Source organism: Thermobia domestica, chromosome 15, assembly GCF_964235325.1.
Source record: "Thermobia domestica chromosome 15, izTheDome1.hap1.1, whole genome shotgun sequence".
Lineage (NCBI taxonomy): Eukaryota > Metazoa > Arthropoda > Insecta > Zygentoma > Lepismatidae > Thermobia > Thermobia domestica.
Genome location: NC_137468.1, coordinates 116,195,653 through 116,218,881, shown reverse-complemented (window position 1 = coordinate 116,218,881; position 23,229 = coordinate 116,195,653). Strand labels below are relative to the sequence as shown.

General features: G+C 33.3%; 1 protein-coding gene across 2 annotated transcripts in view; it reads right to left on the bottom strand.

The window, feature by feature from the left end:
* The window catches only part of dati (zinc finger protein datilografo), a 1,074,481-nt gene extending 1,051,474 nt beyond the window's left edge, over positions 1-23,007 (bottom strand). Inside the window, exon 1 of one of the 2 annotated variants that reach the window (XM_081740078.1) lies at positions 22,821-23,007. The gene's annotated coding sequence lies outside the window, so the exon portion shown is untranslated. Of the gene's footprint in view, positions 1-823; positions 924-22,820 lie in introns of those variants that run through there. The other variant, XM_081740077.1, reaches the window with a different exon arrangement.
* Between the last annotated feature and the right edge of the window lie 222 nt (positions 23,008-23,229).

Below are 23,229 nucleotides of genomic sequence, written 5' to 3'. Positions count from 1 at the left end.
TTAAGGAACATATTTCTGGATGAATTCTTGGCTCGTCTAAACTAGTTTAGCCTTTTTATTCACTGTAGTTATTCATATGATTTGCTGATAGATGAAAAGATGAACATTCCTCATATTCCTATACAAACAGGTATCACAGGGATATCGGGTACATGGATAAAGGGAGGGATGTATCGTAAAAAAAAAATCGATCAACAGACGTGAAAAGATGTGCTGAAAAAAAGTAAGTAAAGAAGAGGAACAAAAACCTGTCGAGGCATCAGTGAAGATACTGTAGGTGGCAGTAGCAAATGTTCTATCTGGAGTATAATTGAGAAATTGGTACCGGTATTTTGCTCACGAAAAAAAGAAGAGAAAAGAGCTTGTTCGTACAATAATTACGGTAAACAAGAACTTAGAGAGATTATCACGACTTACGAACGCAAGGTCACCGATTGACTTCATGAATTCTCTCTGCTTTCAATACGAAACTTTCTTTTGTACTTATTACTAATACACTCAAAAACAAAATCATTGGTAACAGTAAGTAACTTTCTCTCTCTCTCTCTTAAGATTTCTTTCTTAGAGGCTTTGCCGTTTATCTGTTAATTAATACGACAATCTAACAAGCAAACTACATTTTATACTAAATTTCAAGTCAGCAGTGAAAATATCACATTGAAAATCATCCGCTTTGGTATGCACATATAATTTCCCGAAACTTTTTATTGCATTTTCCTACCTGGTCTGCTTCTTATTGATATAAAAAAAGAACGTTCAATAATACCAAGACCATAAACAATAACAATAATTACTTTCTTTTTGCTGTTGTTCAGCAACTTACAATTTAATATCCTTTCGAGTAGTTGACACTAGCAAACAATGTGTACGTAAATGGACCTTCGAAGCACTCATGCAGCTTTAGCTTCGGCAAGCGAGGGTGTATCTCTCCGAGAATTTCCTTGCTTCCCAAGAAACTTATGTAGCACACAGCACTCAGCACAAGACTGAAAGCGTCTCGGCAGCGACGACTAAAGACGTCTGCCGGCGAAGTCTATGAGAAAAGGGAATCATTCAACAGCTAACATCACCCAGGAAAAGATACCGGTAGTTCACACAGACGAATTTATCAAAAAAAAAAAAAAAAAAAGCAAAATGTTGATACAACTACATAATAGCTCATGAGTATACCTTCATGATAGTCTATAGTGAAAGCTGAGATCCTATAAGTAAGGAAAGGAAAAAGCAAGTATTTTTATTACAATGGGTAAGATAATTTTTCTCTTTCTTATATCCTGTTTTGCTCTTCATGTACCGTTTTCTTACTACAGAGATTAGTAGTGGTCACTCTACCATGGGATAAGCTATCAATATGTCTTATCTATGTACGCTACTGGAGGTGGCAAGAATCTTGGGAACCCTTGGGAGATGATTTAAAAATATATATATTAAAATGTAATACGCAGGGGATGCACACCAAATAACAAACACATAAAACACGGTAGTAGTGGTAGGAGATTCCTAGATAAAACTCTGTCTTTTCCATATTTTATATATATGTACGTGTTTCTGACTGAGTGTGAGTGTGTGTGTGTGTGTTTATGTAAGTATGTATGAGATATAAGAGTAGGAAGAGTGAACAAATGACGATCAGTGTGCGCGTCTTCTATATTTTCATTTCAAACAAAATACTAGGAAGAAGAAGATTGGTAAAAATTACCAGACGACAGAAACACTGTTCTTCCTCTTTTCATATACTTTTTTATTCTTCTTATTTATTTTTTTTAATATTTCCTCCCACCGAGTTTCCGGCTCTTTTTCGTACCAGCTGTCCCCCTCGGTCCCCGCTCTTGTGCTCCAGACGTCTACAGTCCCCCAATCGACTAGGCAGCCAAAAAGGTTTCTCCGCAGCATTTCTCAAAGATTGCAGATAAAATTCTCATTGGTTCGCGAAAACCCCGCCCCGTTCAGCGGGTAAAAGGGGTGGATTCGTCCCCTCAAAAACAGACCGTCTTTTGCGCTGGTGTGTTGCTTTGCTTTCCCTTCTTGGTGTTTCCCTCTTTCTCCCTCTACCCCTACATCTTTTCCTATCCTAGCCACCCTTATCTTTCTTTCTTTTCTTTTCATTTTCCTTTTCTCTCATTTTCTCATTTCATTTCAGTGCTCCCCTTCTCATACCTCCATCCCTTACTCATATCCCCTAGGCAACAGATCAATATACCAACGAGAACCCTGATTGGTTGACTCCAGGTTCTGCAATGACGCACAACACCTAATGAGATGCAAAAGGACCGCCCAGCCCCTCAGCACCCCCTATGTGTCTTTCAAAAAAAATTTTTTTTTTTAATCCTCAGATCCCTTATCTTTTCCATACCCCTTGAAACTGGGAAAAGAAAATGTGCCTCCCTGAAGAAAGACTAGAAAAAGCAAGAAAGAGAGTAAAAATACCCACAATGCTCTGGTGCTGGTCCAGCCAGCAGCATGCGCAAAAGGACATACACGAAAGAAAACGAATATGTGGGCACATATATACATACACATGTGTGTCTGTGTGTACACGGGTTTGTGTATGCATACATTACTACATGTAGGTCCCTCTGTCAGTGTGTGAGTGCCTGCACACTGCCTAAACCATGTGTTCTTACAAGAAGAGCGGGAGGAACAGACCCCCTCCCCGACTGAACGGAGGGACTCTAGTAGAAGCAAACACGACAGACACCGCTAAGTATGGTTAGGTTTCGGTTGTGGATAGAACCTCGTGTTTCTAGTTGAAAGTCGTGTTTTTGGTTCAACTGTGAGGTTAACCGTATTTTGAATGCTTGTGGCTCTTGTTCGGAATACAGTACCGGCACACAAACGACACAAAACACTCTTTCACCTCCAACACAAAAACTACTTTTGTCTTGTTGTGGGCACAAATAGAGATAACAAAATAAGCAACTACAATTCATTGACAACAAAGCACTAAGAAACAAATGAAGAACAATTAAAAAATACAGAGAGAAAAAAGAAGATAGTTTATGATGTATATCTGCGTGTAGCATATCTAATGTACGGGGCGTTTAAAGCACAAGGAAATCGACGTCCGATAAACAAAGTTTTATATATAAAAAAAGGGACATAAAGTTTATAGGTTGCGAAGTACATGGAAAATCAACATTGTTTTTCACATTACCAGAATTTTTACAATATCTGAGCATGAATCTTTTAAGCTCTGAAAGGAATCGAGATAGAGATTTCCAAGATGAAATATGTCCAAAATAATAATAATAAATAATAATAATAATAATAATAATAATAATAATAATAATAATAATAATAATAATAATAATAATAATAATAATAATAAAACGACTTCATTCCCTTATCCACTGATTGAACGCGCCATATAAGCAACGAAAATAAAGATTGATATAATGTAATTATCACTAAAACTCTCATTAATTATAATAATACTATACGCCAATCAATTATAAAATCATAGTAAGCAAAGCGAAATTCAACAAACGAAAAAGACTCCCTCGTTGCTATGTTCCCAGCTTTAGTACGGGAGATCCGGGTTCTATTCCACATGGAAGGTCGTGTTGTTCGGATCTCACTTTAAATTATATGTCCACATCTTGTAATAGACCTCCCGTTGAAAAGTCGTGTTAACTTCCAAACGAGTGGCAGCAAGTAATCCGGCTCGAGATGTTGCCAGTTAAAAAGTGACAAATACAGATATAATTGAAGAAATTCTACTTCTAAAGAGAGAAAGAGCGACCATTTCTATAATATCTACATTTCCCACTAACTATTCAGAAAATTACCAATATAAGGACTAGTTTAAGTTGGAGGTGTAAAAGTTGGTAATTAACTCTTAACCGAAAAAGTAAAGGGATAAGAACTATTGAGTTTTCGAAAAATTCTACTTCTATTTTCCCAAAAGGCAGAAAAAGAATAATTTTTACAATATTGAAGTTTCTCGTTTTATATTCACTAAATCTTATTATTCCCGTTCGAAGCACGGACACTTCCACTGGTAGTGTATAAATCCAAAAGTGTCGATATACCATGAAAAAATTATGTAGTAACATAAAGAAAAACTATACAAATGAAGTGAAATGAAATCTTTTAAGTTTTACGTTCCACGTTTATGCCGTCTAGGCTAAAGGAGACGGTGATAATGAGAAATTAATGAAATGGTGGAATGAAGAAAGTGGGAAGAAACGCGAGAACCTCGAGAAAACCCACGCAAATGGTGTTTGTCTACCACAAAGCTCATTTGGCGCGAGCTGGGATCGAACTAAGGACCCCATGCAGCAGAAGTGAACGTTCTGCCTCTGAGCCATCGCGGCCCCAAAAATACACAAACAAAGTAATTGGATACTTCAGGGATTCCTGTTAAAGCATAATTAACAGAAAGCCTAAATTTGAATCCCGATATCAAAAACAATCATGGACCATAAGATATATGTAACAAACATATGTAACATTTGTCGATCATAGAACAAGTAAGTGATACCTCAACTTTATAAAATTAGATTTTAAACATAATTATTATTTATGTTCATTACTCAATCCAGGTATTCATTCTGAGTAGACCTCTTACAGAAGAAAAAAAATATTAATGGAGTCAAAATTTCTACTCACATTAATAAAATATCATCTTCCAAGTTTAGATACTACTAATATTCTTACTAAATGGAACTAACTTATTCATGTTGTTAATGTAAATTATTGATAATCATCAAAAGGTACTATGTATAGTGTTTTAATTCTTGTTCAACATATGGAAAGGAAATAAAACGAAATGGATAACAAGAAGAAACAAAAAGAACACTTATTTTAATTAAGGAAAAAGAAAGAAAGAGGATTGGCATTGTCTTTGATTGCACAACCGGTTAATGAGTCCTGTCAGAACAAAAGTCAAGTCTTTAATTACTTTTTGAAGTAGCATGTTTACAAGTTATAGCGGTCAATGGTGTTAGAAGCTTCTTTAATTAAATTTTGCAAAGAATAATTTATTATACAAGTGCTCCTTCCATAGCACTCAGAGTTTCAATGCGTCAAATTAACGAACTGGACACAAGTTTGTTCGGATTTCCTGTCTTTATACACAGATGGATAAATGCCTTTTGCAGACTCATTCTGTACACATTCTCTCAGACCTGTAACAAGGATTTTATTTTTACATTAATGTCTAACATTTCGGAATAGGAAAATTTGAACGTTATATGCGGCAAACCTGGAGGAGGTTAAAATATTATTTTTATAGTGAACACACAATTATATTAAAAATGTTTCCAAATACCTAGAGAAACTTAGGTCTACACATATTTTTATACAATAAAGATGTCACTGTATGAGGCAACTTACTAGTAAAAATACAAGTATTAGTTTAAATTTCTGTGACACAGTAGACCACATTAAGCCAAAACATATGCATAGAAAACATTCATAAAATATGTTGCATTAGAGTAACTCTTCACTGAAAATGTGTCAAATGATTCATTCTGTGGTGCACATTCCTTGCATATTTTATGTACAGAAAATGCTTCATGTGGTTGATTTATACGTTGCATTTCAACTATATATTTTTGCTGCTTGGTTTATGCGAATCAATCGAGTTACTGGGGTCGAAACTAAAAGGAAAAATGTTTCAGACAATACACATCAGTACTTTAGATCTTCAATGGATGTTCCTAGTGCACTATGTTTGAGTACACAATTCTTATCTCAGGAGTTTTAGGTAGCAAATTTTCATGTTAGATCATGCTGTGTGTCTCACTTTTACTTTCTAGTGTTGATGGAACAGAAGAAAACATAGCGATTGTGACTAAAGAAAAAGAATAATTTCAAGATTTCAATGGATTTACATGTTCCATGGTCCCTACATACCGAAAAAGTAATTTTGAAATATCTTTCCGTCCATTCGTTACGTCTCGATGTAAACATATTTACTCATCTAGAAGTAATACTATTCGACATATCCGCAGCATATTGTTTATATTTCATATATCAATATTTCATAAACAACCATATGTTCTACATAAGTTATTTTTCTGGAAAAACTCTGCGAGTAGTAGTTTTTCTTGAGAGTTTATTCTTTTCGGACATTTTTTCAAAAACGACTCAAGAGAGTTTGTTCGCATTACAGAATAAATATTTCATTAAGAACTAACAATATGGCATAACTCATTTGATCTGAAAAATCGATAAGGGATAGTTTATTCTTGGGTTTGTGTTGTATAGGACGATTTTCGAAAAAAAAAGCAGGCGATTTTGTTAATATTTTGTAAATAAATACTTCATTAATAAAATGACAATATGGCATAACTAATTTGACTTGAAAAGATTCACAAGGGGTAGTTTACTCTTGGAGGTGAATACTTCCTAGCAACTTCCTTAAAAATGACTCAGGCGATTTTGTTCAAATTTCATGAATAATTGTTTCATTAATAACATTAATAACATTAATCTAGGATAACTCAACTCCTTTGAAAATATTCTAAGATATAGTTTACCCTTGAGAGTGAGTTTCTTTCCGGATCATTTTCTCGAAAACGACGTAAGATATTTAGTTCATATTTCATAAATAAATATTTTATTACTAATCCTATAACAATGCGTATACATTTCCATGAATACATCCACAAGGAGTAGTTTATTCTTGGGGATAATTTTTGACGAGTTTCTCAAATACGATTCATGAGATTTTGATTATATTTTATAAACATTAATTATATGTTATAAACAATATATAATATAAATCATTTCTTATGAGAAAATCCACAAGAGTTAGCTCACTTTTGAGAGTGAGTTCTCTTCGGATGAAGTTTTCAGAAAACGCCTTATAATTTTGTTTGTATTTCATAAGAAAATATTTCATTAATTTGCAACAAACATGATTTAAGGAATTGGAGCGTGAAAGTGTGGTGGTTTGTACCTTTTGTTTCATTATAGTCCAGGTTTCTTCTATCACTTGATTTTCAGTTACTACTCATTCCATAATTATTAATTATTTCTATTAGTATTAAATTAAAAAAACACTATAAAGTTTAAGGTTTTCTTCTGGGCAGAAGTACATCCACATGGCTAAAGCACAGTATTGGCAGAAAGTACAGGTAAATAAAAATAAATAAATAATAATAATTGCCACGAAAGTACGAACGCTCTGCTCGAAGCCTACTCACCATAATCTACTTGTGTTGTGTAAGGACATTACCCCAGCAAAGAAGTAGTGTTTATTTACTTCTCCGAGCCAATCAAAAAGTATATGTTAAAATGAAAATTAAGGAATTGGAATGAGGATGAGAGAGCAGATTTAAAAAAATGAAATTAGGATTACCACGTATACAATACATGAGTAATAATGACATAATTACACAGATAGATATATGAACACGCCACAAGATTCCCCTACCATGGGACTCCGGGGAATGAGTCGAAAATTTTCAATAGGAAGATATGTAATGTTTTAGATGATTAAAAAGACCATGGTAAGACAAAGAACTTTTATAGAATTTTTTCGTATGGGACATTATTTGCGAAATGGCCACCACTTAGTTCTTCCATATTCACATAAAATATTCAACGCTTATAAATAACTAACGGTTAGTGTTAAATGGATGAAACCAAAATTCAATTATGATAATGTCAGGAGACCTATCGAATGGAGTGATCTACTTGACACACAAGGCTCAACATCATAGGGAACCGGGAAATGGAGAGGTGGCAACCAATAATTGAAAATGCTATGGTATGTGGTTTGATATATCATTAAAAGGATAATCGAAAAGCAAGCAACTTTTAAAGGATTTTTTATGTGATGCACTGTACACGAAATCACGTCGCTTCATTGTGATTTTTTGCATGGTCATATAAAACTCTCAGCTCGCAGAAAAACTCCCTCCAACAAAAACTATTTTTTATGGTCTTTTCAATGGTATATAAAATTATTTATTTTTGTCATTTAAAATTTTCGGATGAACTCATGGGACCTCATGATAAGTGATCCTGTGGATCAAACAGATAATTATATTCCATGCCTCATGATATTTTCCTATCTCATTTTTGTTTCATTCGATTATTTCCAGTTGTTTCTGATTGAACAAAAACTGAACATTTTTGAAGTACCTGGTATATCTGAGATCAAATATGATTGAAAATTACTTTTCTCATAAAATTGTGGAATGATTGCTCTGATTAAATTTTATGCTTTTCGTTATCTTTTGAACAATATTGTCAGGTTTTAGATTTAGTAAAATGGTATTAAACTATGGAAATGCTAGCGATGTAATCTATTCTCTTCATTTATTTTGATTGAAAACTACTTCTAAATTCTTACTAGTCTTGTCGAGTTTAGTAAATATACTCACGACTTTGATTATTTCCTTTCCTTTTCAATCTTTCGGCCGGACTCAGGAAAAAGTGTAAACAGCGACAAACAAAAGTGTGAAATGGATAACATACAATTTTGCTTTAAACAATATTCGTCGGGATTCTAAGAGCTACATACGGTTTTTATTACCTATTGTATTTCTCATTTCTCCTTGTGCAACCGACTAGATGTAACATTTTCCCCCTTTTTCTCTAAAATTATGGATATAAAGTTATAGGCATTTCACTGTATGACTACCAATCATCAAAAATCACAAATGCATAGCGGTTCTATATTTTCTCTATTAGACATCTTAATATTTGATCCTATAAAAAAGTGTGAGTATTTTGAATTGACGTATACAAATTGATGTCCATGCGAAAAAACTCCTAGCAAAGTCCTTTGCTTTTCTATGGTCTTTTCAATCGTTCAACAAAAATCTTGCTACTGAAAATTTTCGAGTGGTAATCCGGAATCTCATGATAGGGGGCCTTGCGGAGCAAGGAACACTCCACTCCATGCATCCTCTGACATTTTTCATCTTTTATTTTTTTAATAATAATAATAATAATAATAATAATAATAATAATAATAATAATAATAATAATAATAATAATAATAATAATAATAATAATAATAATTGTGTGTATATAACTAATTAGTATTTTGCTTATTTTCAGATTCTAAATATTTGCAAATGGTACACGAAAAAAGCATGTCAAAAACAAAACACGTTTATAAAATACCAAATAAGTCTAAAAGTCAGATGAAAATCAATTTTCTACCAGAATGACATCTATATACTTAGTCTGGCATAATATATGAAACTAGTCGGTGTTCTTTGGCTGTCGCTGTAATTGTTGAAAATAATTACTGGAGTATAGAAATATTGCTCAGATTAAGTTAATAAGATCTGACAAGCATGTAGAATCTGACTCAGATATTTAATAATATTATCAGAAATGCTATATAGACACGCAATACATATTTTAACACAGTTATTATATGGAGTTGTTATTTTATCATATGGAATTGGTATTTTATTTCTCATACCTTATTATCTTTATACTGAAGAATATTCAATTCTAAGAGGAAACTGCCTTTCAAAAGCAACACAGCAAGTTTTTTTTTTTTCCACCTGTTAAACAACCATTATTCCGAATTGAATGTGACTTTTGTGGTACGATTTGCACAGATGATAATCATCGTTATTGACTTCAGTAATATCAAAGAAAACATCAACCCACTGGAGGGAACTGGTCACTGGAGTTGCTGAATCAGGCAAGTTTCCAGGAACAGGTTCCCCACGAATAAAAGTCAGGATATCACTATAGCAAGTGAAGCAGGAGAGAAATAATACTAAAAGGACGAATGAACTCAACACTTGTGTATACTTGATTCTTCATAAGAAAAGCGTTCCTTTAATTACTGGAAAAACTCGTTTTATAATATACATAACAAAGTTTATAATACAGAGATTTATATAAGGTTGTCACTATTGCTATCAATAAGCACTCAATTTAAACTGTAAACATTACTTTTTTGGTGAGGGGTATTTCATTTAAAAGCAAGAAAGGACCCCGCAAAATAGTAATAAAAATATTCAATATTTTATAAAAATTATAAGGCGATGCAGGAAATAATTGAGATGGCATCCCGAAAAAGGGCACATAAGTCAAAAGTTGCTCTTGAAATATTGAGTCTTCAAGTTTTTAAACAGTGATAACTCGTAATACATAAACGATGGATTTCATGTTTTATCATAGGTGTTTTTGATAACTACTTATTTTTTATCTGTCTGTGTATTTGATCTTAAAAATTGTCGTTTTAATTAGAGAGTTAAATAAAATAAATGTGTTATGTGCCCTTTCTTCAACCAGGAATTAGGTTTATAATAATATGAACTCTAAGATTTAAAATATTCATATGTTGTACACTCAAAAATTATAAAATGTCTTGGTTGTATGACTACAAAACTAAATTTTGGCAAAACATAAGCATCTGGGAGAAAAAAGAACAGAAAAAAATCACATATGTCTGTCTTACGACGTGTAATCTCGTAGTTAAAATGGCTTTAAACAGCTTACGATAGTATTCACAGAAAAGTTTCAAAGGGCTGTTGGTCGTTTCATGATAATAGATCTTAAACATATAAAAAAGGCTTTTAACAATGAGTTCTGGATTTTCAAAATACTTCATATTTGTTTTAAGTGCACAATAGTTGCTAAAATCACTAGGTATTAGCTGTAAATGGGCCTTCATTACATTTAAAACATGAGCATGTAACTTGTGTGGACGATCATCGTGAGTACCTCTTCATTTCTGAAAATAGACTCTACTTAAGGACTTCGACTTAATAACATGAGGCCTTTTAACAGACAGCTCAAAAATAGTGATTAAAAACTTTTAACACTCCTTAAAATGAGTGCAATTCTGCTTGATTAATGATGATGATGATTTTTGAGTTTAACGTCCCGTTCAACAGCGAGGCTATATGAGACGTGGATCTACTTATTAATGTGGAATCCGAACCACATGAGCTCCTGTCGGGTCTGCTTGATCGAGTATGCCCAAGTTCTGAAACGAATTTTTTTCTTGTTACAACTGTAGTTACTAGCAGACAGGGTCACACAAGCTGATAGGAATCTTGAAGTGCCTTGTTTTGCCCATTGTATGATGAGTCAAATAAGTTACACTGGTCTTGAAGTGGAAACTGTTCATAACATCTATTTACACAAACTTACTGACCAACGTAAAAGCTTTTGATGGAATTACGTTACTTCTGTGTGTAACATATTCTTCACCTCGAACTTTACTAATTTTTGAATTTTTTCGTTTCTTATTTATATATCTGTCCATCAATCGTCTCTTCTTCTCAACTGGTTCAGTTATATCCATCACTATAGTTAATTAACAATGAACATTTAACGCACAAACTACGAGAACACTGTATCAGTAGGTTATGTTACGATTCAACAGGCTCACAACAACCACTCTGAAACATGTGTTTACAAAAACTGTACCACTGAACTCATGCGTAGAGATATTGAACTGAAATTTCCACAGAGTATTCTCAACACTATGACGTGTTAGAAAAAACCATGGTCACAAAAAGGGCAAAAATCATTTGTGCCCTTTCTCCGGATGCTTTACAATAATAATACAAAAGCATCACAAAATATTTTTCTATTTCTCGGAAATATCTATTTCTTATAACAATTTTCAATGTAATCTACTATCATAACTTAAACTGTAAGAAGATTATAATTGCTTCGAAGCATAAAACGAATTATACTTCATCATGTACCATATTTCATTAAGCAAACGGATGCAGCAACTCTCGGATCGGATTCACACCTGCGTTAAAATAAAAATAGTCTACGCAGTGAAAATGTTATACAGCTGATATAGTGTGTGAAGTATTCATTTTGATTCATTCTCTGATTTGTATGTATATTTAAAGCAGGTTATTTTTTAATGTATGTACAAGAAATCAAATAGATTTGGAGATAATAGGTAGGCAACATTACGTTATACTACAAGTAATATAAAATAATCGACATAAAATAAAATATTCAATAACTTCTGAAGATTATATGGCAAGTTAAATCATAAAGAAGAATCAGCTAAACCATTTGAAATTGACTTTTGTCCACAGATAATAACTACCTCGAACTGAGCTTTTGTAATTTTAGAAAAAATGTGTATCCTAAGGAAGGAAAAGGAAAATCCAAAATTTATGTCAAACAGAGTACCTCACAAGCTCCCCATGTTCGTGAGATTAAACTTGGCACCTAAACTCCTTACTAAAAATAAGTGGTCAAATGCTGCCGTGTAGTGGAAAATTTTGCTTCTAAGGGAGGAAAAAGGAAACTTATATACTTTTTTAAAAATATCTTTGTCTCATAATCACAGGAAAACAACTGAACCGTTTAAAACGAGTTTCAAAACATAGCACTTAGTACGATGTCCAAGGTGCTTCTCGCAGTGGGTGACCAATCACAGAAAAAGTGGATATTTTGGCAAAGTTCGAACATGCAACGCCAATGATCGAAACATCTATCACCAAACACTGTTAAACCGCTTTTAGAAAGCTGGCTACAGAAACAAGTTCAACGTCTGGATGTCACATGATTTGAATCAAAAACATTTTCTCGATCGAATTTCTATCTAAGAATCTCTACTAAACTGAAATGTAACGAACTCGAACCATTTCCGAAGCGATTAATCAAGAGCGATGAAAAGTGAATAACCTACGATAACGATGTGGTCGAAGCAAAGGAAAACTCTACAGTCTGTGGCAAAACCCACATTGACACCAAGGAAAGTTATGCCATGTGTTTGGTGGTATTGTGTATGATGAGCTACTGCCACCAGAACAATAGATTGGGACCTTTACTGTCGACAATTAGCGCGAGTGCACCGAGCAATTAAAAAATAAAATAAAATAAAAATAAAAGGCAGAACTGGTCAATAGAAAGGATATTGTATACCAGGCTGAGAACGCCAAATACCATACATTTTTAACGATCCACCAGAAATTGAAATTACTTGGCTGGCAGGTTTTAGTGCATCCGCTGCATAGCCAGAACCTGACATCGTCATATCATAATTTGTTTCGGTATCTGAAAAATTGCCTGAATGATGTAAAGTTAGTATCATGGAGACATGTCAAAATCAAATGTCATAATTAGAGATCAGATATTTAGGCACTAAAAACCTAGAAAATAGGCAGGCAAATAGGCACTAAAAATTTTAAAAAATAGGCACTAAAATGTAACTCGAAATAATGAAGATAAATACTCAATACCATTAAAAAATAGATTCAAATCATAAATAATGCTCAAAGAATATAGAAACATACTTCTTTGCCAATATCTTCTTTTATTGTATATATAAAAACGAAGCTTGTTATGCATTCCATATATACTGGGTGAACCTGGAAGATGTGCAAATACTTCGAGAGGTGATTCGTGACATCAAAATAATACAAAAAGTCCTCTTGCATGTTGTGGAATTCCGTGTCGTATACGAGTGACAGGGGGGCCAACTTGCCAACTTGGAATCGAAAATCGAATCCTGACAATTGGAGCGAGACATAAAAGTATGCACATACTTTGGGAGGTGATTCGTGACATTCAAGAGGACTTCTTGTCTTCTTTTCATGTCACGAATCACCTCCCAACGTGTATGTGCACATCTATCTGTTCCGTTCCAATTGTCAGGATTCGATTTTCGATTCCAAGTTGGCACCCCTGTCACTCGTACACGACGCGGAATTCCACATGCAACAGGATTTTTTGTCTTCTTTTCATGTCACGAATCATCTCCCAATGTATGTGCACATCTATCTCTTCCATTCCAATTGTCAAGTTTCGATTTTCGATTCCAAGTTGGCATCATTATCACTCGCACACGACACGGAATTCGATAAACTACAAGAGAACTTTTTGTCTTCTTTTGATATCATTAATCACCTCGGAAGTATGTGCACATGTTTGAAGTTCACCCTGTGTATATATTGTAACGTACCACGTGCTGGTGTTTACAAACACCTAATATACGTATATATGTATGTATTATTTATGACACATAAATTATATATTTTCCCAATGAAGGCTTATTTTGAAGAAAATGCATAGAATAGGCAACATTAGGCACTAAAGCAATTATTTAGGCAGGAAAGGTCGAAATAGGCAAAATAGGAAAAATAAAATTGGCTTAAATCGAAACTATAACTCCTATATAAACTTTAAAACGTTATTTTTGATCGTATCTTTAATATTAAAGAATAGGCATTTTGCCTAATATCCGATCTCTAGTCATAATTTTTTTTACCAAAAACCAGAGCAGAAGTTCTATAGCGATGGGATTATGGTGTTGGCAAAAAATGACAGGCCAGTGAACCAAATGGGTCATATTTAGTTTTATACTGTTATCTACATATCACAATAAGTGTATTCTCAATTTTGACCTCCAAAGGCTGAATACCTTTTTAGGCAATCTGACATATTTTGTACGATTTGAACCGAACTCATCCGGTCGGGATCAAACTTGATCTTGACTTGCTACATAAGTGTTTGAAATATATGTAATGTAGTGCAGGCTTTCGGTTCCCGAGTTATGAGATATCAAATATTGAGTCACACTAGTGTATGGCATAGTTAAATGTATCATGTTATGGTAATTTGATAATAATTTGGGGACAAGGTGACAACATTTATCTATATTATACATCGTGAATATTCACTAATTCTGTTATAAAGTAATTCAAGTTCAATGTCGAATAAAATACAACAATCAGTTTTCCTATTAAATAATTTAAATAACATATGTGAATACTTTGAAGAACAGTTAATAAAAGTTAGAGATATAAAAGTGAATAACCAAAAGACACTTAGGTACTTAGATAAGAATGAAACCCTGACCACGACTGCGAGTTTAACAAGCTGAGGTTCTTAAGTTCTTCTACTCTCTTCACAACCTTGGGGCAATCTTCTACATTTATTATAGTTTTTTCTATTAAGACATCTAACTCTCACGTGTCTGGCCAGGGAAGGGTCTGAATGGGGCACTCGAGTTGCTGAAAGACATGTATTAGATATTAAAGAGGGTGTGAAACTATGTACATGTGCAAATTTATAGCGGCTGAGGACAACATGGAAAAGCAGAAGAGTCGGAAGAAATATGGCTGACCGTACGGTCAAGCAACCTAAGGAATCACTTGTTCCAAGCGTGAATGACCACAGAATTGAAGCTAAATATTTAGTAGTATATGCATAAGATCTGCTATGTGTAATGAACATCATGGCCGCCATTTTGAAAGTGGCCATCTTGAATTTGGATTCACAGTATAAAAGAAAAAGTGGGTCATATGGCATATGAAATAGCGCTGAAATTTCACCAGGAATACATTAGTGTTAACCATTCTGTAGTAACTATTGTGAGTTGAGAAGTAACATACAAGAAGGACGTATATAAACTCTGTGGTAGACTCACTAGTATGACGCGGAAGTAGAGTTTGTAGAACTCTGATTTGTATACAGACCAAAGAAAAAGTGTGTTTACATGTAGAATAGTTGTGAGTAAGGGACAGAGAAAGAAGAGACCAAAGATGAGTCCGTGCCATCTACTATGCGTCCTTTTTGCAGACAGAAAAGACGCGAGAAAGCTCATTAGGTAATATCTGTCTTATCAGTGAAGTAGTCAAGTAAGATAGAATGGTTGGTAGGAAGGTTAATGTGCCCTTCGTCGGTGAAATACTGTTGAGGAAGTGATAAAAAATTACAAGATATATTTTAACCTCTACAGACCCGAATTTTTTTACTGCACCAAAAAAATATTTCTGAATATTTTCTAGTTAGTACGCTGTATACTCAAAGCTGCCACCTGATGGACCCAGAGTGCACTAAATGTGTTCTCGAATGAGTACTTGAGTAGCAAAACTTGTAAGGATGCAATTGAAATGAAACGATATATGTTTACGTAATATTAAAATGAATGTACTCAAATGAGCACTGGGGGACCGTAGAGGCTAATTCATCATATGGAAAAGTTATTCCTTCTTGTGGGCGCGAATATGAATCCCCAGGTAGTTGTGTCATTATTAGGTTCGGGATGTGCGACAATAATCCCTGTGCAGAAGATCAGAAGTGTAGTTTTCAGTGAATACTGATAAAGTGGCCGAAGAATATCAAACGTTAGAGATAGATGATAGCGTGTCAGGTGAGAACAGCTCTTGTGTTTTCATCACAATCTTACAGATACTCTTCACATCAACTGTCCTTCATAGATTGGCGTAATTTTATTTTCTTTGAGAAGAACCACGTCGTAATTGTACCTGTAATCCCCAGTCCTCCTTTGTATCGGGTGTTTTAACATGATAACAACTATCCATCTTTAACACTGCCATATTACCAGCTCTTTGCATGTATAAATGCTCTTTGTATTTTTTTCTTTTTTTAGATGTGCATCATGTGCCAACATTATCCCGACAGATCATTCCGACGTTTGTTCAAATATCCCCTCACGACTTTCTTGCATGTTACTTCTGAACTCACAATAAAGTTACTACAGAATGGTTAATACCAATGAATTCCTGGTAAAACTTCAGTGCTATTTCATATGCCACATGACCCACTTTCTCTTTTACATTATGAATCCGAATTCAAGATGGCCACTCAATATGGCGGCCATGATGTTAATTACAGATATAGCAGATCTTATCATGCATCTACTACTAAACATTTGACCTTAATTTCTGTGACCATTCACGTCTAGAACGAGTGATTCCATAAGTTTCTGTATTGCTTATGGCGTGCGGTCGGCCATAATTCTTCCGGCTCTCCTGCTTTTCCATGTTGTCCTCAGCCGCTATAAATTTGCACATGTACATAGCTTCACACCCTCTTTCATGTCTGATACATGTCGCTTGGCAACTCGAGTGCCCCATTCGGATCCTTCCTTCGTGAGATCAAGTAAGGTAATGACCAATGCATCCTTGAAAAAGTTGAAAGGACAATAATTTACCAGATCCAGAATTTTGTGCTCAAGTTCACTGCTGATATTTCAACATAGCTAACAATGAATTCTTTGTTTGTAAGTTTGTTATCTGACTTAGTCTCATTTCTCTTTATTTGCGTTAATGCTCTCTTGCATGTGAATATCTTTAAGACATAACTTGTAAGTTGCTGTTAGAATATTCTAATTAATATTTTATTAAAATTAATTCATTATCCAGTTTCGAAAATAAAAAGTCGTACTCCGAACCCATCTGATCGGGGTCAAACTTGGCATGGTAGTAGAAATTGACTTACTATATAAACACTTGAGATATCATGTTCGGCAGACTTTCGCTTTCTGTGTTATGGAAGACAAAATTTTGTCTGTTATCGGAATCAAATGTCCTACACCAGACTCAATCGATCAAAATTGGCACGGTGTTAGAACTTGAACTGTCATACAAAATGTGAAATATTGTTATGCAGGCTTTCTACTCTCGAGTCATAGGAGATCAAATTTTGAGTTATATACTGAATATATATATATATATATATATATATATATATATATATATATATATATATATATATATATATATATATATATGTCTTGGCATGGTCGTAAACCCTGATCTGCTATACAAGCTTGTGAAATATTGTTATGCACAGGTGTTTGGTTCCTAAATTGTGCACAAAGCTCTAAATTATTATAGGCCTATTGGGCATGATAGAAACGTAATAAATAATAGTTAAACATCAATTAATCCTTTAAGGACTACTATTTTAATTCAGTCTTTCTCCAGAAACGAAAAAAAAATCAAATTTGCAACACATAGAAGACTTATTTAACATCATCATCATCATCATCATCATCATAGGTATTCTGTCATTATCTGAAGGTGACTTGCTGCAACTGAAAAGCTTCCATGCTCTATGACCTTCCGCTAATCATATATGATTTTTCTGGTTTGGTATCATACATTAATGTAGTTTCCTTCGCCCCTCCATCTGGTTCCTGCTACCGTACCCGCTCTAACGTCTCTCATGATACAGTTCCTTTTTATCCAATGCCCCAACTTATTTAACAAATGAAACGTAAATGGGGTTTATAAACCACACATTATCCTCTCCATCCAGATATGTTTATATAGTACACTCAACCTCAACGGAAGGTTCGACTGTGTGTTTATATGCGAGATCTGACTCTAAAAGTCAGCCTTGAAGAGAAAAAGTAATTAATAATGTTAAAATAGCAATTAAAGGTCAGTATTGGACAGAAAAAAAAATCATCAAATGAAGGATGATTTGTTTACGAGTTCACTTGTTCATTCTTGAACTTATTTATTATTCTAAATTTTTGTGATAAATCCGATTTTATTCCATTGTAAATATACCTCAAATAGCGAAGTTTTGCCCAGCGTGGGCGTTTCTTTGAACCAATTATCCGCATTATGCAAGGTATTCTTGTATTCTTAACGCTTTTATTCATTTAAATTATGAAAAAGGCTGAGTATGATATTCAATGCAGAGGCGCACTATTTAAATTCTTCAACTGACACCAAAAGTTGCTTCTGGGGATTCTGCATTGGTGTGTGAGAAAACGAAAATACCCTTTCTCTCCCTTTTCGTTCTCGATTTTTTGCTACACATTAAATTTGTCAAAATGCATTAAAAGCATAATTTTATTAATATAGGTAAATACTTTTCTGATTCGTACTTTGCTTAACGAGTTAGTAGCGGTGTTATTTCTGGTGGTTAAACAAATAAGAGTAGGTTTACTATGTTATCTTCCTTTAATAATATATGCCCAATATTACTGTTCATAAACATCACAGATTAAGTAAATTATTTTACGCAGATATTGAAATTGTTAAATTCAGACATATAGGAAAAGATATAATTCCTTAACTTGATTTCTTTACAAACTGTCTGTTATCTCAAGATCAACATATTTTCGAAGTGGTGTTCAGCCCGAAAGTTACCAAAGAACATTAGAAACATTAGCTGCACAAATGTTGACCCAACAAAGTTTTTCTCCTTGAAAAGTTGGAAAGTACTTGCTCACAAGTTGAAGAGAAAGAGAGCGAATTGTTTGAACAAATTTGACGAAATTTATCTTTAGCATGTAGAACTTTATACGAAACGTTGATAAAGGTTTTCCCTCCTACTTTCCTGCTTCAAATATAAAGAAAGAAAGAAGAGAAAACTATAGTACTAAAAAGGGTAGATTACCTGGATGGCTTTGTATCGTAATACGGGAGTCTAGTTTTAATCGCTTTTCTCTAATATCATTTCCTTGTGCTAATAGAAATCAGGTTTATATCAAAGTTTCGAAATTAACCTAGCACTTTTTCTTCTCAAATAATTTCAGAGAATTGGATGGGAAGATTTTCTTAATGTTGTATAAACGTATCTTTCGAACAGTCGTGAAACTTCAACTAGCCAAGAACTGAAATGTGTACATTGTACTCCCTGATAATGAAATGCTATTAAGTGTCTATACTCTTAACATCTTATACTGACAACCCAATATTTCTTACCGATGTTTGTTCAGCAAAGAAGCGTAAAGAAAAATTTCAAGTTTTAATATTTATTTTTAAGTGATCCTAGAGTAAATTGTGTTAATTTTACATTGCACGTATCCTTAATAAAATATACGTTATTTAGTTCAAATCATGTGACAAAAGTTAAGTTTCAGAATAAAAGGTTTTCCAGAATTAAACATATAACTTAGTTAGTTTGTAAAGTTATTTAAATTTGTATCTAAACAACAACATGTGTATCAGGACGTCAGAACTATCTTAAGCAGTAAATCAGCCCTGCGTTGGGTTCATACAACTCCTTCTTATGAGTATGTCACTATTCCAGTTTACGTTTCTGATTAAAATGAAAAGTTTTGTAACCATAATAATAATAATAATAATAATAATAATAATAATAATAATAATAATAATAATAATAATAATAATAATAATAATAATAATAATAATAATAATAATGCTTATTCTGTAACAGGACTGTAAATATGGATATGAAAATGTAACAGTGTAAGACTACCATAACTCCAAAAGTTTGAATCATATTATTTTTATAATTCAGTCAACATTGCTGGAAATTGACCTCTGCGGTTCTGTTATATTTCCCGAGTTTGTAGGAACAGGTCTGAATCAATTTGACAAATCACAGGGTTTTGAATATAGTGATATGTTTTCAAAGATAACATCTACTACTTTAAAGCCATCTATTAAAACAAGGGTGAAAATCATAGTTTACAGATTGCTTACTAGATGAAGCAACAATTTTTTTTTTTTAAAAAAAGAAAAGTTTATTTCGTTAAGAATCAACAATTTTCTAAAAGAAAGCTATTAGGTTTTAAATATTATTTCTCATTCTTTTTCAAAAATTGTGTTTCAGTTAGTTGCAATCTAGTGATTGTTTGTTTCTTTGGTGAATATCTAAGCATTTCATATTTTCTTTACAGATATGTATCTCTCTAGCTAAGCAACATATAAATATTTCATAGTGCCACAACAAACTAACTCAGTAGTTTTATAATCATCACAAAATTTTAGCTCATACGTTATTCGGTATCAGCTATCAGCATTGCAGTATATAAGTGTAAATATGCACAAGTTCTCTTGGATGAATGAATTTGGAAAAGCTTCTTTCAACGTCAATAGAAGCTATTATAGCATACTTGAAATCAATGGGAACTAAATCTTTCTCAACTTCGGAAACAGAAATGATTTCACCTTGTAGTACATTTGAAATTGCACACAAAGTATTGTACCCATTGTTTCTTTTCAGTACACGTTTCAATTTGCACAGAACAATCTTGCCAATATCATCTAAAACTTTTTTCATGGTAACTTTTGTTTCTCGAACTGAAAGTAAGGATTCCGCAAGGGAAACACATTTTTTCTTAAGACTTGTGACGAATATAGACAGAAAACCAGTATTTGGTTTTATATATGATAATATACACTTTGTTTTACTGTCGGAAAACAGATTTTGAGCATACTGGATTGTCTTTACATCTTGTATTTTAAATGAGTTGGCAATACATTTTACTGCATCAAAATTATCGCATTAATAAACACAAGCGTCGATCCAGGTTCTCCATTTCGTAATAACAGGTTGTGGTGCTAAAGGAATCCTATCTGATGTGGCAAATTCAAGTGCCCTTCTGCAGGACGGAGACTTCATAAATATCTCTTTAATATTTGAAACTAAGAAATTGATTTTTAGGAAAAATGTTCGCAATTCTTCTGCAACTCGGTGCAAACCATGCGTTAAGTACACAATATGAATCATTTTGGAATAGAATGATTTTATCGAATTAGCATCCTTAATTTATGAAAAGGCGCATTAATCACAAAAAGAAGAATGTCACCATGTTAGATACCTTCAGGCCAAAATAGGGACATCGATTTATCGTAAAGTCTATATATAGTAGAATGGTTAGCAGATTCCAACATTTCACTAGTTAAAAAAAAAAAAAAAAAAAATATTGTGCGATGCTCGTCAACTTTCATTGCTCCAACAGTAAGTAACGTTGGTCCCCAGTATCACTTGTCTCGTCTATAGAAAGAGAAAGAAAAACTTTCTGACCGAGAAGTTGTTCTATTATTATTTAATTACTTATTTATTATTTATTGTGTTCTCGTAATATTTTGGCAGGTAATGTTTTCTAAGTGCCGACTCGTCTGGAATGTAATAACATATATACCGTTCCAAAAAAATGCCCTATTCTCGCATTGTTGAGTTTCCAGAGAAAAATGTTTGAAGACACTAAAACTCAACAACTCTTTCGAAAACACTGAGGATTTTTCTGCACTAGTCGAAGCACTTTAAACAAGTAATAATTGCGAAACATCTTCTTGTGCTTGTTCTCAACTGCAATGATTCTCATAATAGATACTTTCACATTTTTTTTTCTGTAAATTTTCTTCACAATCTTACAAAATAATATTGCACCGTTAGTACAGAAAATGTCCTCTCCATATTCTGAAACAATCTGTCTTAAATGAGAAGCTCTAGATAGTTTAAACTTTTGTATATTTAAGTACTGAAAACCTCAATTCACTCCCGAGTAGAAACTAGAAAACATACTTGAAAGAATAAATGTCTTGCATCGTATGTAATATATGTATATATAATAATAATAGAAAAACAATGCTGTTTAAAATATTTGTGCGCCATCTAACTGATTATATTTTGTTATTCACGTGATCACCAACTCAAAACCCACTCGTCGTCAACCAGATACAGCTTAGTGTTCACTAGCTTGCTCGGAATGCAGATTTGCCGTACCAATAGCTAGAAGCCAGGAAAACAAGTTTTTGAAAAAAAAAGTATCTTTTAAATCCAAAAACAGTGTTAATTTTGAGATTTCCTTATGTAGAAAAAAGAACGAAAAGACCCTAAGTACCTAAAAGTTACTCTGAAATATTAAGTGACCTAAATCTTCAAAACGACTAAAAAATGATCAAAAGATTATCTTTTAAAAATATTTTTAGGATCTAGAGTTGGTAAGTAAAATTTTCATGCGAACTTGCCTTGACCTGCGAGTAACAAAAAATATTTGACTTTTTGACAAGACCTGGGATCTGATGATAATTTTGTAAAGTGAATCATGTAATACTTACAAAGTGTTTTCAAATTACGTAATTGTTACATTTAAGATCTTTCATACAGAGCGGACAGAAACTTGATTTCCCGATAATTATCGTGCCATATGCTGCCTACTCAAATTTCTATCATATAAGAAAATAACTGGTAGTATTTATAGCATTCTGCAAATAGTGTCTAGCTTATTTTCCAAATTTTTATACTTCTTATCGTTTTTTAAAAAGTTCCTCACTACATGGCAGAAAGTGGTGGTAAAGCATAGTGCAGACCTTAGAAAACGAGTTTCATCATTGTTATTTATTCTATGCTTAAAAGTAGAATGCAAGTAAATAGTTAAAAGTACTTACCAATGCTGTTTTTATTTATGTCCAATGGTGTCATCCAGATTTTTGTGTAGTATTGGAGCTAGTCTTCGGATTGGAAAACTTCCCATTTTCATCGGTCAATTGATCCAAAGAAAACCAACTTGAAGTAACATCTTAATGGCCATATCACTGTTTACTGTAAATAGAAAAAGCTACGGGAAAAAGAAAAGCAACGAGTTTCGCAATAGGAAACTCATTTATTAAAACAACCAATTCAATTCTTGAGAATCAAATGTCTGCAAGCCGTCAGTTTAAACAATAAGGCATAACTAAATACCCTAACTCTAACTAAACACTTCACAGTTGGGATACCTTGTATGTAAATTCAGATAGAAGGATCACAATCCCACGTATAGTACATGCTTTTCAAAATTGCTAGTGTTATTGAATA